Source organism: Lycium barbarum, chromosome 11, assembly GCF_019175385.1.
Source record: "Lycium barbarum isolate Lr01 chromosome 11, ASM1917538v2, whole genome shotgun sequence".
NCBI lineage: Eukaryota > Viridiplantae > Streptophyta > Magnoliopsida > Solanales > Solanaceae > Lycium > Lycium barbarum.
The window spans coordinates 111,174,966-111,188,098 of record NC_083347.1 but is presented as its reverse complement, the minus strand read 5'-3'; the positions used below and the strand labels follow the sequence as shown (position 1 = coordinate 111,188,098).

Genomic DNA, 13,133 nt, shown 5'->3' with positions numbered 1-13,133 from the left:
CCCAAACAGCTATGTTTGGGCCACATACACACAAATGATCCATTGCACCTGAAGACCATCTATATTGTATGAACATTAAACAGCAAGGAGATTACAATCTTCAAGTAGGCCTAAATTGATTGCAAGTTACTGTTCCAAACTTTTAGAGATGGCAACGGGTGGGGCAGGTGCAGAGTGGGGCAAAACAAACAGGGCAAATCTTATGCGAGGAGGATTAAAACAAAAGGAGAATCTATAGGATCCCTAAACTATGACCCTTTTATTCAAAGAGACATTAAAATTTGCGGGGATCTTAACAACCCCCCTGAACCGGTTTAAAGTTGAATTATTAGTTCCTTTTTAGGCCAACTAACACAGAGTGTATCATCACGCATGGCTGTCGCGTGGAAGCACTGGAATTTTCGTGTTCTTCCCATGCAATTGTGATGAATGACCGATATCTGGTTCCTGGAACGTTTCATCTTTGTTCATTTTAGAGTATTTTGAGTCATCCTGTTGCTTCAATTAAGTATCGTACATCCATTAACATGTCTCTAACACGTAGTTAGCCTCGAGTGAGTTCCAACGCCTTGACTACGCACTAATTACTACAATTAAATCATTAGGTTAATCCAAGCTAGTTTATAGAGCATTATGAGGTGTTACACAACTTGAACATAATGCTGGCAATCAAGCAGGTCAGAAGTGTTCAAGTAATCTATATGGAAGTACCACATAGAAGAGTACTTTAGTCCAACTTTTCTACATAGAACTCAAATGAGAACAGAGGCTGCAGAGTTAAGGTTTCGAAAAACTTCTATTTTGGGTAATGGGATAGAGTTTTCTCCTTCAAACTCAAAAACCTTTTCACATAAAATAATCCTAATGCACAACCTCATTCAAGAATTTTTTTCTAAAAATTTGTGTCCAACCAAATCCAAAATATTATTGGTCTTGTATTCATAACGAATCGGTCAATTTAACAGTAAGAGTTGCTACAAATCAGCGTGAAAATGCATGAGTATTATCTAACCATGGTTGAGTAATAAAAGTATACATGCAAGACTTGAGTGATTAATATAATGTTGGACTCTCTTAGTAAACGGGAACTGTAATATCGGGAGATACTATCCAGCTAAGAAAGACTTAGTAAAGTCTTCCTTCTCAATACCAACAAAAACTAGAGGAAGTAGAGAAATCTTACACTTCATATCATGCAATCCTATACTACTCCATCTTTATTTACAAAAGGAAACAGCACACTAAGAGAGTTTGAGCATTTATATTTTACTTTTAGCAGAAGAACCTTGTTTTGAGAATAACTTCCGAAATAATCCTGGTGTCTTTGAACTAGATTTCTGCCTAACATAATAGTAGAGCCTTTAGAAATATCAATATGTGCACCAGAAGATTCTCCATCACTATTAAACAACCTCAGTATCTCCGCAGCAATTGCCTTCCCTTTGCGATTTCCGTTGAGATATATTGGCGAGATTAGAAAAGACGTGTTCATCTGTGTGGATGACCAGCCAACAGTACTGAACGCATCTAGAGCACAAAGAGAGAAGGAGATCCACCACATGCTCCTGGTCCTCGAGACTGTCACTGTCAAGTAGCTTCACAACTGAAGAAATGCATCCATCGGTCTCAGCTATGGAAGCTGTGGTGTCTTCAGTGAAGCACAGATTTTTCAAAATAATAAGTGCGCCTCTTGCTAGAACTGTATCTACCAGAAAAGGGATCAACTTGGGCATGTATTCCGCGGTTTTTTGTTGACAATATTGGTGCAGGATAACAACTTCAATACAGAAAGGGCTCCTTTGGAGACCTCGGTTGTTCCAAGAAATGATACCAAATCATCATTCAAATGTGGCAAACTGCTCCTGATACGAAAGAAACCCCAATAGGATTAGTATGAGGAAATAAACACAAGATTAAAAGAGCAAGAGAAGCCATAAAGTGTTGAGAATATAATTAAGTAAATAAAAGTGTGCTCTCTCTAACAGCACATAAGCTTTTATATGAGATGGTCCCACAATTCAACATAAAGCAAAACTAGAATTGCGGACAAGTTGAGCTTGCATCATTAAACATTAAGCAGGACTATTCATTTGAAGCACGTTCAACTGGACTACTAGTCTACTACTTAACATTCTAGTATCATATTTGAATTTCTGAACCAGCATGCTTCTGAAAGGCATTAACCAATTGGACAAAACTGTGCAAAAAAGCGGAGAACCAAGCTGGAACAAATTCATTCCACACTCTACTAAGCCTTACCTTAAAAGGGTAGTTAGAACAATTTCACGAAAATTAAAAACACACACAGAGCAGAGCGGAGTAAAGGTTTACCTGCATTTCTGCAAAACTGCTGACGATGATACACATCCCAGTATTTGGGCATTTGGATCATTTAAATCATGTGCATCTTTCAGAACAACCAAGATGCACTGTGACTCCGATGAAAGTGAATTGATCCTGGTTAAAGGATTCAGGTCCATATCTTGAAATTGAATGTAGACTGGAATGAATGTTGTGATTAACTCAACTTAACAATCAACAAATGGAGAGATGGAAACTATTAAGCTTTGATTAATACAGAAAGTAGCAACTACAATAGGAAGAACATGAACACTAGCCGAAGCACATACACAATACACATAACCCCAAAATAACAGACCACTATCCTTTTCAACAGAACCGTTCATACGCCCACTGCTCAACTAGGATCCCAAATTAACCTTTTTTAAGGCCTTCTGGCCCTATTGCTTGTTCTCAGCCGAATAGCTACCTGTGTGACCTCACTGGTATCCACATTGAATCGGGCCTGATTCATAACATTGAACTTTGCGAAAACTGTCATTGATTTCCTCTCATATCCCGTTGAAGTTGTTTAGTAGATTCTTCATTGAGCTGCTCAAGCTAGCAATCGAATTAGAACAAGATTTCAATAAGTGAGCCTCGATGCTGGGGTCGGGAATGCTGACTCCATGTGTTGCGCTCCATTTTGATATTAGGTCCTTCATTGTGTGATTCCGGGTCAAATTCAAGTTAGCCAATTTCCTTCTAGTCGTCGGACATGTATCATTACCTTCATCAAACCATTTCTGAATCTGAAACCTTTCGTACGTGTGTCCAGACGCGATTACAACAGGATCATACATCAATCTCAAGCCCAAAGGACATTTGAACTCAGCCGGTGGTAGAGAGCTCCTCAGAACATCCACTTCAGCATCATCAAGTCGACATCTCAAACGAGAGTTCTCTTCACCATTCTCTGTTTGCTCTTCCACAATTGATTTTCCGTGCTTACTAAGAAGCTTCAGAAATATCGACAAGATTTTCCTTTTTGATGAATCGCTGTTACCAACTCTATCAAGCAGCTTTTTAATGGACCTTTTCTCTATTAAAAGAGATTTGAGAGATGTGATATGAAGTTTCCACATAGCAACTTGAATTGCCTCGAAGGCATGCTCTTCAGCTGAATCTGGTTTAGATGCATAACGATGAATTAATTCCTTTATAACCTTCCCTGCCTCCTCTTCAGATGGGTCCAAGCTGAATATTGCAGCCCTTAGTTCAGCAATCAGTTGTGAAATCTGCAGCAAGTATTTTCCATTAAAATGGATTGCCTCAGGACAGCAAGCAAATATAGTAGGGAAAAAAAAATCGCATTTTCTCATTTTTGGTCCATCGGGACGGAATTAATTACGGGCAGCCAAAATATACCTACAACAACAACAAACCCAGTGTGATCCAACAAGTGAGGTCTGGGGAGGGTAAGATGTATGCAGACCTTACCCCTACCTTTGTGAGGTAGAGAGGCTATTTCCGGTAGACCCTCTGCTCAAAATGAAAGTAACTGATGCATGATTGTAAGAAAAGAGACAGCAATATAGCAAGATACAAAACAAATGTGGCAGCATATAGGAATACATATCGAGGAATAAGAAACTACGTGACGCTGATTATGTATATTTTCTGTATACAATATGCATATTATATTTATATTTACACTTAATATACAAAACCTATACATTTGCTGGCTTTTATTCTTTTGAGTGGTCCAAAAATGTAATTATCCCAAGAAAAGAAAGGAAAAAATCATGCAGAAAGAAGATGAAGCCTCATGGTGAAAGGAAACAGAGATATGAAGAGACAACATAGATGAAAAAATGCACTATGGATATGGAGAAATTAAATTCCGTGCAACATAATGTGCAGCCAAATCAGCATTACAGACTGCCATTTAGTTGAAAAACCTGCTAATTAATTAGTAGTTTGTTTGGCCAAGCTTCTAAAATCTGCCAATTTTGAAAAGTGTTTTTCAAAAAAGTACTTTTGGAGATAACTATTTGTGTTTGGCTAATCAATTTGGAAGCGCTTTTGCCAATATTAGAGCAGTACCTTGTGCTTGGCTAATGTTCCAAAATCTGTTTAATCTGAAAAGTGTTTTTCAAAAGTACTTTTGGAGAGTAACAGTTTGTGTGTGGCTAATCAATTTGGAAAGCACTTTAACCAATATTAGAACAGTACCTAGTGCTTGGCCAATGTTCCAAACATGATTTGAAAACCTACTTTTTTAGCTTCTGAAAAATAGCTTCTGGTACTACTCAAAACCACTTATTTTTTACATAAAAGCTATGGCCAAACACCTTAATTTTCTAAATAAGCACTTTCGGCTTCCTAAAAGCTTGGCCAAACAGGTTACCAGCATGCACCACAGGCTTGGATATACACTTATATAACTGATGAAACACTCAAGTATTATGCAGTCAACCACTGGAATAGAAAATCTGCATAGATGAATCTCTCAAAGGAAATGTTTTCTGACTGACCTCATCAGCTAGCAATACTGGAACCATATTTTGCACCTGGCTTAAGCTTTGCTCAAGCAAGTTTCTTGATTTCTTACATTGCAAAAGTATAGCATCTCCTGTTAGTGCCTGGAAATACAATACAAATTGTTGTTCAGTGAATGAAGACAATAGATATAGAGTATCATCATACTACGTTCATAACGTTTAGAAGTATTACACTCGTATCATGCCTGTTTGGCCAAGCTTTTCCAAGGCTAAAAGTGCTTTTTTTCAAAGTTGAGGTGTTTGGCCAAGTTTTTATGAGAAGATAAAGTGTTTTTGAGTACAAGCAAAAGTTGTTTTTGAGAAGGTAAAAAAATTAACTTCTCCCTTAAAGTCTTCTTTTAAAAAGCACTTGTAAAAGCGCTTTTTAAAAGCTAATTTTAGAATCTTGGACAACAGGCTATTAGTTTATGAGGAATGGGGTCAATCTAGCATTACATAGGAAATATATTTAACAAAAATTGTTACGATGAAACTAGTTGGCTGCTCACCAAGTATAGCTTACCAAGTAGATCTCCCATCATTTGGTAGATATATTTAACAAGAACAGTAAGTATAGCATATTTGGGAGATAAATTTAACAAAAACACTCAACAAAAAGCTGGTTGTTCCAGAAAGCATACCAAGTATAGCTTACTAGATTCACTGCAGTGCTGACGCAGGGTCTTGGCTTTGTCAATTTCACTGTTCAACCGACAAAGTGCCTCTCTTCCTGAAGAGCCTCCAGGACGGGCTGCTTCAATTTCAGGAAGTAATACTGAAACTCTAGTTACAAACTGAAGTAGTTCCATGCACATTACACGATGCACCTGTGGTCATCATAACCAACAGAATATATTGAGTTAATTCAAAACAGGGAAATAGAAGTTAAAGCAAATGGCACCATGGTATGGGAGCAATGACAAGGAAAACATCCAGGAATTGACAAATACATCGTTGCAGTTGGAAAACTAACATTTCAAAGATAAAAATCCCAGCCAGCAGAGCTTTCCAAAGAGGCAAGAACTTTTTGCTTTTAATATATATAATATACATATAATATACTAACCAGTGTATATGTTTTGTATATTTTGGCTAACGCCCATAATTAATTTCCGCCGATGGGCCAAAAGAGAAAAAGCCATTTTTTTTTTCTTATAAACGTGGTGTTAGGACCAGTTTGCACCTCGAATAATTCTACGGGAACCTGCTAGAATAGTGGTTTTGCCTCCATAAGGAATTGAAACTGAGACCTAATGGTTCTCAGCCCCACTTCATTGACCACTAAGCCACATCCTTGGGTGTCATTCTAACTAGGACTATTGATATCTAAGAATGAACAGCCTTTGAACAAATCTTGAACAGCATTTGAACAAATCTCCAATAACTTGCAAAAAGCCTCTTCTTTTAACTATGTAATTAACCAAGAAAAGGGATTAATAACCACTTGATTTATATACCTTAATAGCATGATGAGACAGCGTTGTCTCACTTAGATCAGCAGCATCAATCCACATGATAATTTCTAGTCAAAAGAGCAGAAAACTGTCAAATTTAACATAGTACTTTATATTTTGTTTAATCAGTTAACATAGTAGTACTAAATATTATCAACAGTAAGTGAACACAAAGAGAGAAAGAAATACAAAGGACAAGGTACTAAGAAGCCAAAAAGAGAAATGCTTCGCAACTCCAAATCAAAAACAGAAGTTTAGGCTCACTATGATCCTGCATCTAATTCTAACACACATGCTGCAATAGCCTTGAAATTATAATGATGACAAGTACTTGGTAATAACAAATTCATGTACTCTGTTGGAGCAAAGGTAATCTTCTATATTTTAACTTATTCCTTCCGTCCCAATTTATGTTACACTTTTCGCTTCTCGGGAGTCAACTTAACTGATCTTTCAAGCTAAATTAAATTAGATCAACTCAATATTTCAATTAAAATTTAGATATTTAAAAACTATAAAAAAGTACTATAAGTTGCACTTCTTCTCATGTCCATAATATACTTAAAATGTTGGTTAAAGTTTACGTATCTAATTTTCCCAATACTCTTCTAAGTATTCTAGAGAGATAGACAGAGAGGAAAATATAGACAATCAGAACTATTCAATTTTCAGATACATAACCAAATCTCTATCCATAACAAACTTTCCAGAGGTAGCCCTCCAAGGATTATAACAAATGACCATCAAGATTTAGAATTTACAAAAATGATAAGTTTCCATAGTTACCAAGAACTAAGCTGACAAGAATTTCAAGAATTCTTACCTAGAGCAGAAAAATACAGAACCCCTTCTCTTCTTAAGATGAAAAACAAACTTCAATACAGTTTCAGTAGTCCAGTCAACTCTGCAAAACTTCAAAACCTTGTAGAAAACTCATAAAATTCCCTAGCAAAATTTCAAAACTTTGCAGTTCAAAGAGACTTCTTTTCTTAAAAAGATCCAAACTTTCACCTCACAGTTCAAATGCAAGTCATTTATAGAACAAAAACCCCACATTCAAGAAACACTCACATTTGCATATTTGCTATAAAACACACACTGCTCTGCTTTAAATAGTAGAGACTCAATTGAAAAGACTAACACAAGAGGCCAAAACCACACATAAAAGGCAGTAACTTTTAAGTCGTTGAATACTTGAGATAAAGAAACCAAAAGATGATGGAAGACCTTGAAAAGACAATGCAATAAATACAAAAAAGGAACAAACACGGCAGACTCTCTTGAACACCTCGTGGGGAATCAAAGAACGCTTTTATTAAGGCGTTAAAAGTTTTTTTTTTTTTTTTCACCCAATATCCGGTACCCGCATTGAAGGCGACTATATTGAATACGCGCCGCATAGGGCCCACTAATTGCCGCCACGTAAGATCCCATTCGGGAGAATTTGGTTAAGGGTGGAGCTAAGGGCGGATCTACATGGGTGGGAGGGTGCTCACCCGAACACCCTCGGCAAAAAAATATAATGTACATGTAGGGTAGATTTTTTGTGTTTTTGTACATTTATTAACTTTTGAACACCCTAAACAAATGCAAAAAATTAGCTCTAGTGATTCAGGGTATCCAAAATTGTCTCTGGTGTCCTAGGTTCAATTCCAGCTGACAACATTATTTTAATATCCGTCCCAAAATAAGATAGAATTAATTATTTTTTCTTTTTTTACCCTTGACATTAATTGTCTTTGAAGATAACCGAAATATAATTAATTAATTCTTTTTAATTTTATCCTTAATATTAATTATTTTTTAAGATAATAAATATGAATTAGAGTGCATTTTATTGAAAAGAAATAAGAATAATATACACTAAAAATATACTTTTATTTATAATTTTTTATTAGCCGCGTGAATAAAGAAATGAACAAATAATATGAGACGAGCAAGTAACTCACTAACCAACGAAGTTGCCGTAGAATGACAACTGATCGAGAGAATGACAATGTATTTTCAACAAACTAGTCTAGTAAAGTATGCATAAAACAGTTTCGATTTTTTAAGTTTGTCCGAAATTAAATTTTTAGTCTCCATGAAATATTTAATAATTTATGTTTATTAAATTTGATGAATGTGAAGAAAAGATATTTAGTAGGCGTTTGGCCGTAGAAGCAAAAAACAATTTCACTTTGTTTTGGAATTTTTGAAGTTGGAGTTGTCTTTGGCCATAGTTTTTGCAAATAATATTTGATTGTTGAAATGTACTTTTCCTAGAAAACATGAAATATGATTCATACCTCCCTATTTCTAAAACTTAGCAAAATCACCTAAAGCAATTAATAAAGATAACCAGTGTGAGAAATATAACAATTATACTTGAGATTAGCTTATGGAGTGCTCATTATGGTTTTTTTCCATCAAAAGGCTACAACTGAGAGGCTTATTGGTATACACAAAAAATATAGCATCTCTAAATATGATTTTGTTGCAAAATTCTCACCTACTTTTTTTTTTTTTTTTTAGAGGTTTTTTAGCACATGATGTGCAATGTTGTTGGAGAGGAGAGCAACATAAGTTGCTTCTGGCTAGTGAAAAAAGTTATATGAACTTTTAGGGTAAAAATTGAGCACATAAAAACTGTTGCGGTAAAAATTGAAAATAAAAAAAACAAAAGTAGAGGTCCAAAACAGAAAATAGCAAAAGTGAAAAACAAGTTTTGGTTGTTTTTTCAAATTCCAAATGCAACTTTATGTTGTATTTGTGTTATACCCCATTTTAAACGGGTCAAATCGGAGTAAAACATATTGATGATTCCTATTTGTTTATTTTTAAGGAGTCACCACCTAATTATTTTATTGGTGAATTAGGACACCTAAGTATTAACTAAGGCAAAGCTAAACTAAATCTCCGTTAATGGTCCGCTTAACTAATGTGATTCTAGGTAAGGGTTCTTGGTTATCCTAAAGGGAAGGGGTGAGGCACCCTTTAAGATTCGCTAACTACGATTAACCGGTCAAACTTAGGTTGTTTAATTAAGACTAAAAAAAATACAAATATAACATTTTAAATGTTTAGGAAAATAGTTTGTAAATATTATCAAGATTTCAAAAAATGAAGAATATAAGGCATTTTGACAAAAATAATATTTTTATATTTTATGGGTAATATAAGAAAAAGTATTTCATCTTAAGTAATTAAGTGATTAAGTAAAAGATTTGCATTTGATAACGCAATGGGTTTAATACCTAGTACTAGCCGAATTTAATGAATATAAAGACATAAGTGGACATCATAATTAAACAAAGGGATTAACTAATTAAGTCTCAAATGAAATGAATGAGGCATTATAGGCAATCCCATCTTATGCGTTTAGAAAATTGTTTTTAGATATATATATATATTTTAAACAAAACAAGGAATAAGTACACTATTTTTGAGTATTCTAAATTGAAATATCATAAATTATTTTAAATACGTTAAATACGTTATCGTTTTAAATTATGTCATAGAATAAATACATTATCTAAATTTAACTACCTTAAATACGTTATTTTAAATAAATACATTATTTTTTTAAAGTATTTTAAATTCAAATATCATAAATTCTAAATTGCTTTAAATACATTAATTCTAAGGCAAACTCGAACTCTAACTACTCATTATCATTAAAACTATCCCCACTAATTCCGCTAGGATTCATCTAAGCTAAGAAAACAAAAATAAGGTAAAATGTTAGTCATGCAACACAAATCAAATACACAAAATAAAGTAGAGGAGCAAATATAATTAAATGGGTTTGGCCCATTTTAATGCTGCTGCAATCGGTTTTCTGCCATGTGGGCTTTGGCCCAAAATCTTTTTTCTATGCTGCGGATAGGGGTTGACACGAGAGAGATATCACGTTGGGCTTTAGCCCAACACCGAATGCAGGAAGAAGACGGACCCCTTTGGACTCGTACGTGAGGGTCATGCATAAAAACGAAAGAAAAGGATTAGTGAAGTGAGGATTTACAAGACTTGTTCTTCAAATAAAAAGAGAAGCAACAGCCGAAACAAAATAAAAACATCACGTAAATAATAAACAAGAGCAAAACATTGACATGCCAAATTAATAGAGCAATTTCACCACTCGAGACAAACAAATGATTTATGTATACATTATGTATATTTAAGTATACTTCGTATATACACATTCATAAGGATACTTAGGAGGTTAATATTGGAAAGTTTTTGCCCCCGTCTTCCCGATGTTACACAAGTTCCAAGGGATTTCATGAATCCTAGGCATGGCTAACACCGGGGAGGGTTCAAGCTTAATCCATAATGATCAACTAATCTCCCCATAAATGTATTAACTACAGTATACCGATCATATACGTACATATACATAATTGAACACAATACACTTGCAATATAAGAATCATAAAGATTGAACAAGCAGAAACACAACAGGCCTCACAGATCTGATCCAATTCTGATTATAACCGAAGGGTATACCATATATATGTTGGATATACAAGTTCATATATACCACGGGTATACAGAGCTTTTGTATATACTTAGTATATTTGGTATACCCTTTAGTATACACAGCTTGTATTCAAGCAAAAACAACTATGTAAACTTACAATAAACCTAGTTCTATCTACTTATCATGTCACGGCACACTCAGAAAGGACAAGAAATAGTTTAAAGGACAGAATACAAGTGATATACACGATATTGAGAACCTAAAAGCTAACAAGAAATAGTTACACATAGAGACAATCATCCTTATTTGCCCTTGAGCCTTTTCAAGTGGATCACATAAATATCCAGGACATAGCAGACATGGACTTTACATACAAAGCTAGCAGATAAATGGAATACAAGTTTGGCCAAGTTCAGACTAATTTTTAAAAGGAAAGTGATGCATTGCAAGTTCAGGTACAGTGTTTGAAACAAAACGCATATAAAGCATGGAGAGGAAGAAGCAGGGGAGGAGCCATATTAAGCATAAAGGATCAGTCCATTATAGTCTAACTTAGGCCATCAGAACAAGCACACAAACTTCAAACATTGTTTAAAATCCTTTCATATATGCAAGGTTCCATCGACAAGCTTAACAAGACACAAAAGAGAACTATCATGGGCAGATTTTAAAGAGTCCTATGTCGTGAAGAGTAGGAAACTAACAATAGGTTGGTAGGTCTAATGCACACTAACAAAAATTCAATCCTTTTTAAAGCACATGGATATATGAGAGATTTTCACACTTAAGGGTGACTATTATATCAACCACCAGCCTAACTAAGCTATTTGACAAACCAATTACCACCCACCCTTTTTACTTTACCAAGACCTTACTCGAGTTAGACCAACTTTAGAGAGGTACACTTTTAGCTAAGCTTAAAAGCAAATGAATTCCCTTTTGTCAAAGTTCAACACTCAAGAGAGGAAAGGGCAGTTTCAGTTTTATCCAAACATGCTTAGAGTGAATTAAAAAAATCCTTTCTTACCACAAACAAGTATACAGAATTGGGCCAAAAGCAAGCTAAAACTTGTTTTAAAGCTCTCTTAGAGAGCTTCCTTTATTACAACCTTACCAGACCAGCTACATACCATGACACTTTTATTTATTTTTTTACTGATTCAATATCAATGTGAATAGTCACAGAAGAAAATGGCTTGTAACATCTTTTAAAACACAGCTTATTCATAATATCACCCAGGGCTAAGCTAATAGATGGATGATTAAACCAATTTAAACAAATAGTTATCTCAACATGATGCTATTTGATAATGCAAGAAATGGCACGCTTACATAAATAAATGATTAAACTAAACCAGAATCCATCTAAACTAATGTTAAACATGTGTGAACTACTAAACTAAACATACTTAATGATTAATCGAGCATAGCAGAATTAAACTAAAACTAAACTAACACATAACATAACTATTAACTAACCCTAAGGCTTAGAAGCAAACTGAATGTACAAGAAAACACTTAGGAACAATAAATAAAGGAGGAAGATTTACCTTTATCGAGTGCAGTGAACAGGGGCTCGAATCTTAGGTCTACGCTTGAACGCGAACGATGCTCGGACCATTTTCGAGTGCAACCCTCAACACCCCAAACACCAAAAAAACACACAAAAAAAAAAAGTTAAACTGGGAAATCAAACTGACTCGGTATAGATTCTACTGGAAACTGGATTTTTAATTAAAATAGGACTAAGTTTAAAAGCTTTTTAATCGAAATTTTTGATGTGTTCAATCCAGATTCCAAAAACCTTCCTTTGACACTGGGGGTGGGGTTCTTTATATAGAACCCGAAACCCTAAAATCCCTTCCTCGTTTTAGTGATAGGCGAGTAGAAATGGAGGGAAAAATCCCTCCAATTCTTGAATCGACCAATCACAAGCGAGTTTTCAAATTCGCGTTTGGACAAATCCCATTAAGGGTTTCAGATCGAAACAAAAAAAGAAAGAAGGAGACAAACCTACAACGGTTGAAAACTGACAGGGAAAGGACGAGCATTAATTTCCTTTCCCGAAATGGCCATGCATGGCCTGTAGGAACAAAAGGCTTCTATGGTTTTTCCATTTGCGTTGAAGAAGAGAGAGAGAGGAGAGAAGGGGCGCGTCTGTTAGGGTTCTGATAAATATTCGAAAACAAACAAAGCTTTGCACGGAAACGGGGATGGACAACTCTGTCCATGGCTAAAGAGAAAGTGGAGTTTAACTGGAAATGGAGAGGAAGAGAGAGGGGCAGGGGAGGGGGGGTGCGGCGTGAAAGAGACGAAGCGATGCCCTAATCGTTTTTCATTTAGACGAAAGGGCCGGGTCGGGTAGGTTAAAACGGGTAGCGGACTAGGAATGAT

General features: G+C 35.3%; 1 pseudogene; it reads right to left on the bottom strand.

The window, feature by feature from the left end:
- Window positions 1-939: 939 nt before the first annotated feature.
- LOC132620116 (U-box domain-containing protein 5-like) lies at window positions 940-7,650 on the bottom strand (annotated as a pseudogene).
- Between the last annotated feature and the right edge of the window lie 5,483 nt (window positions 7,651-13,133).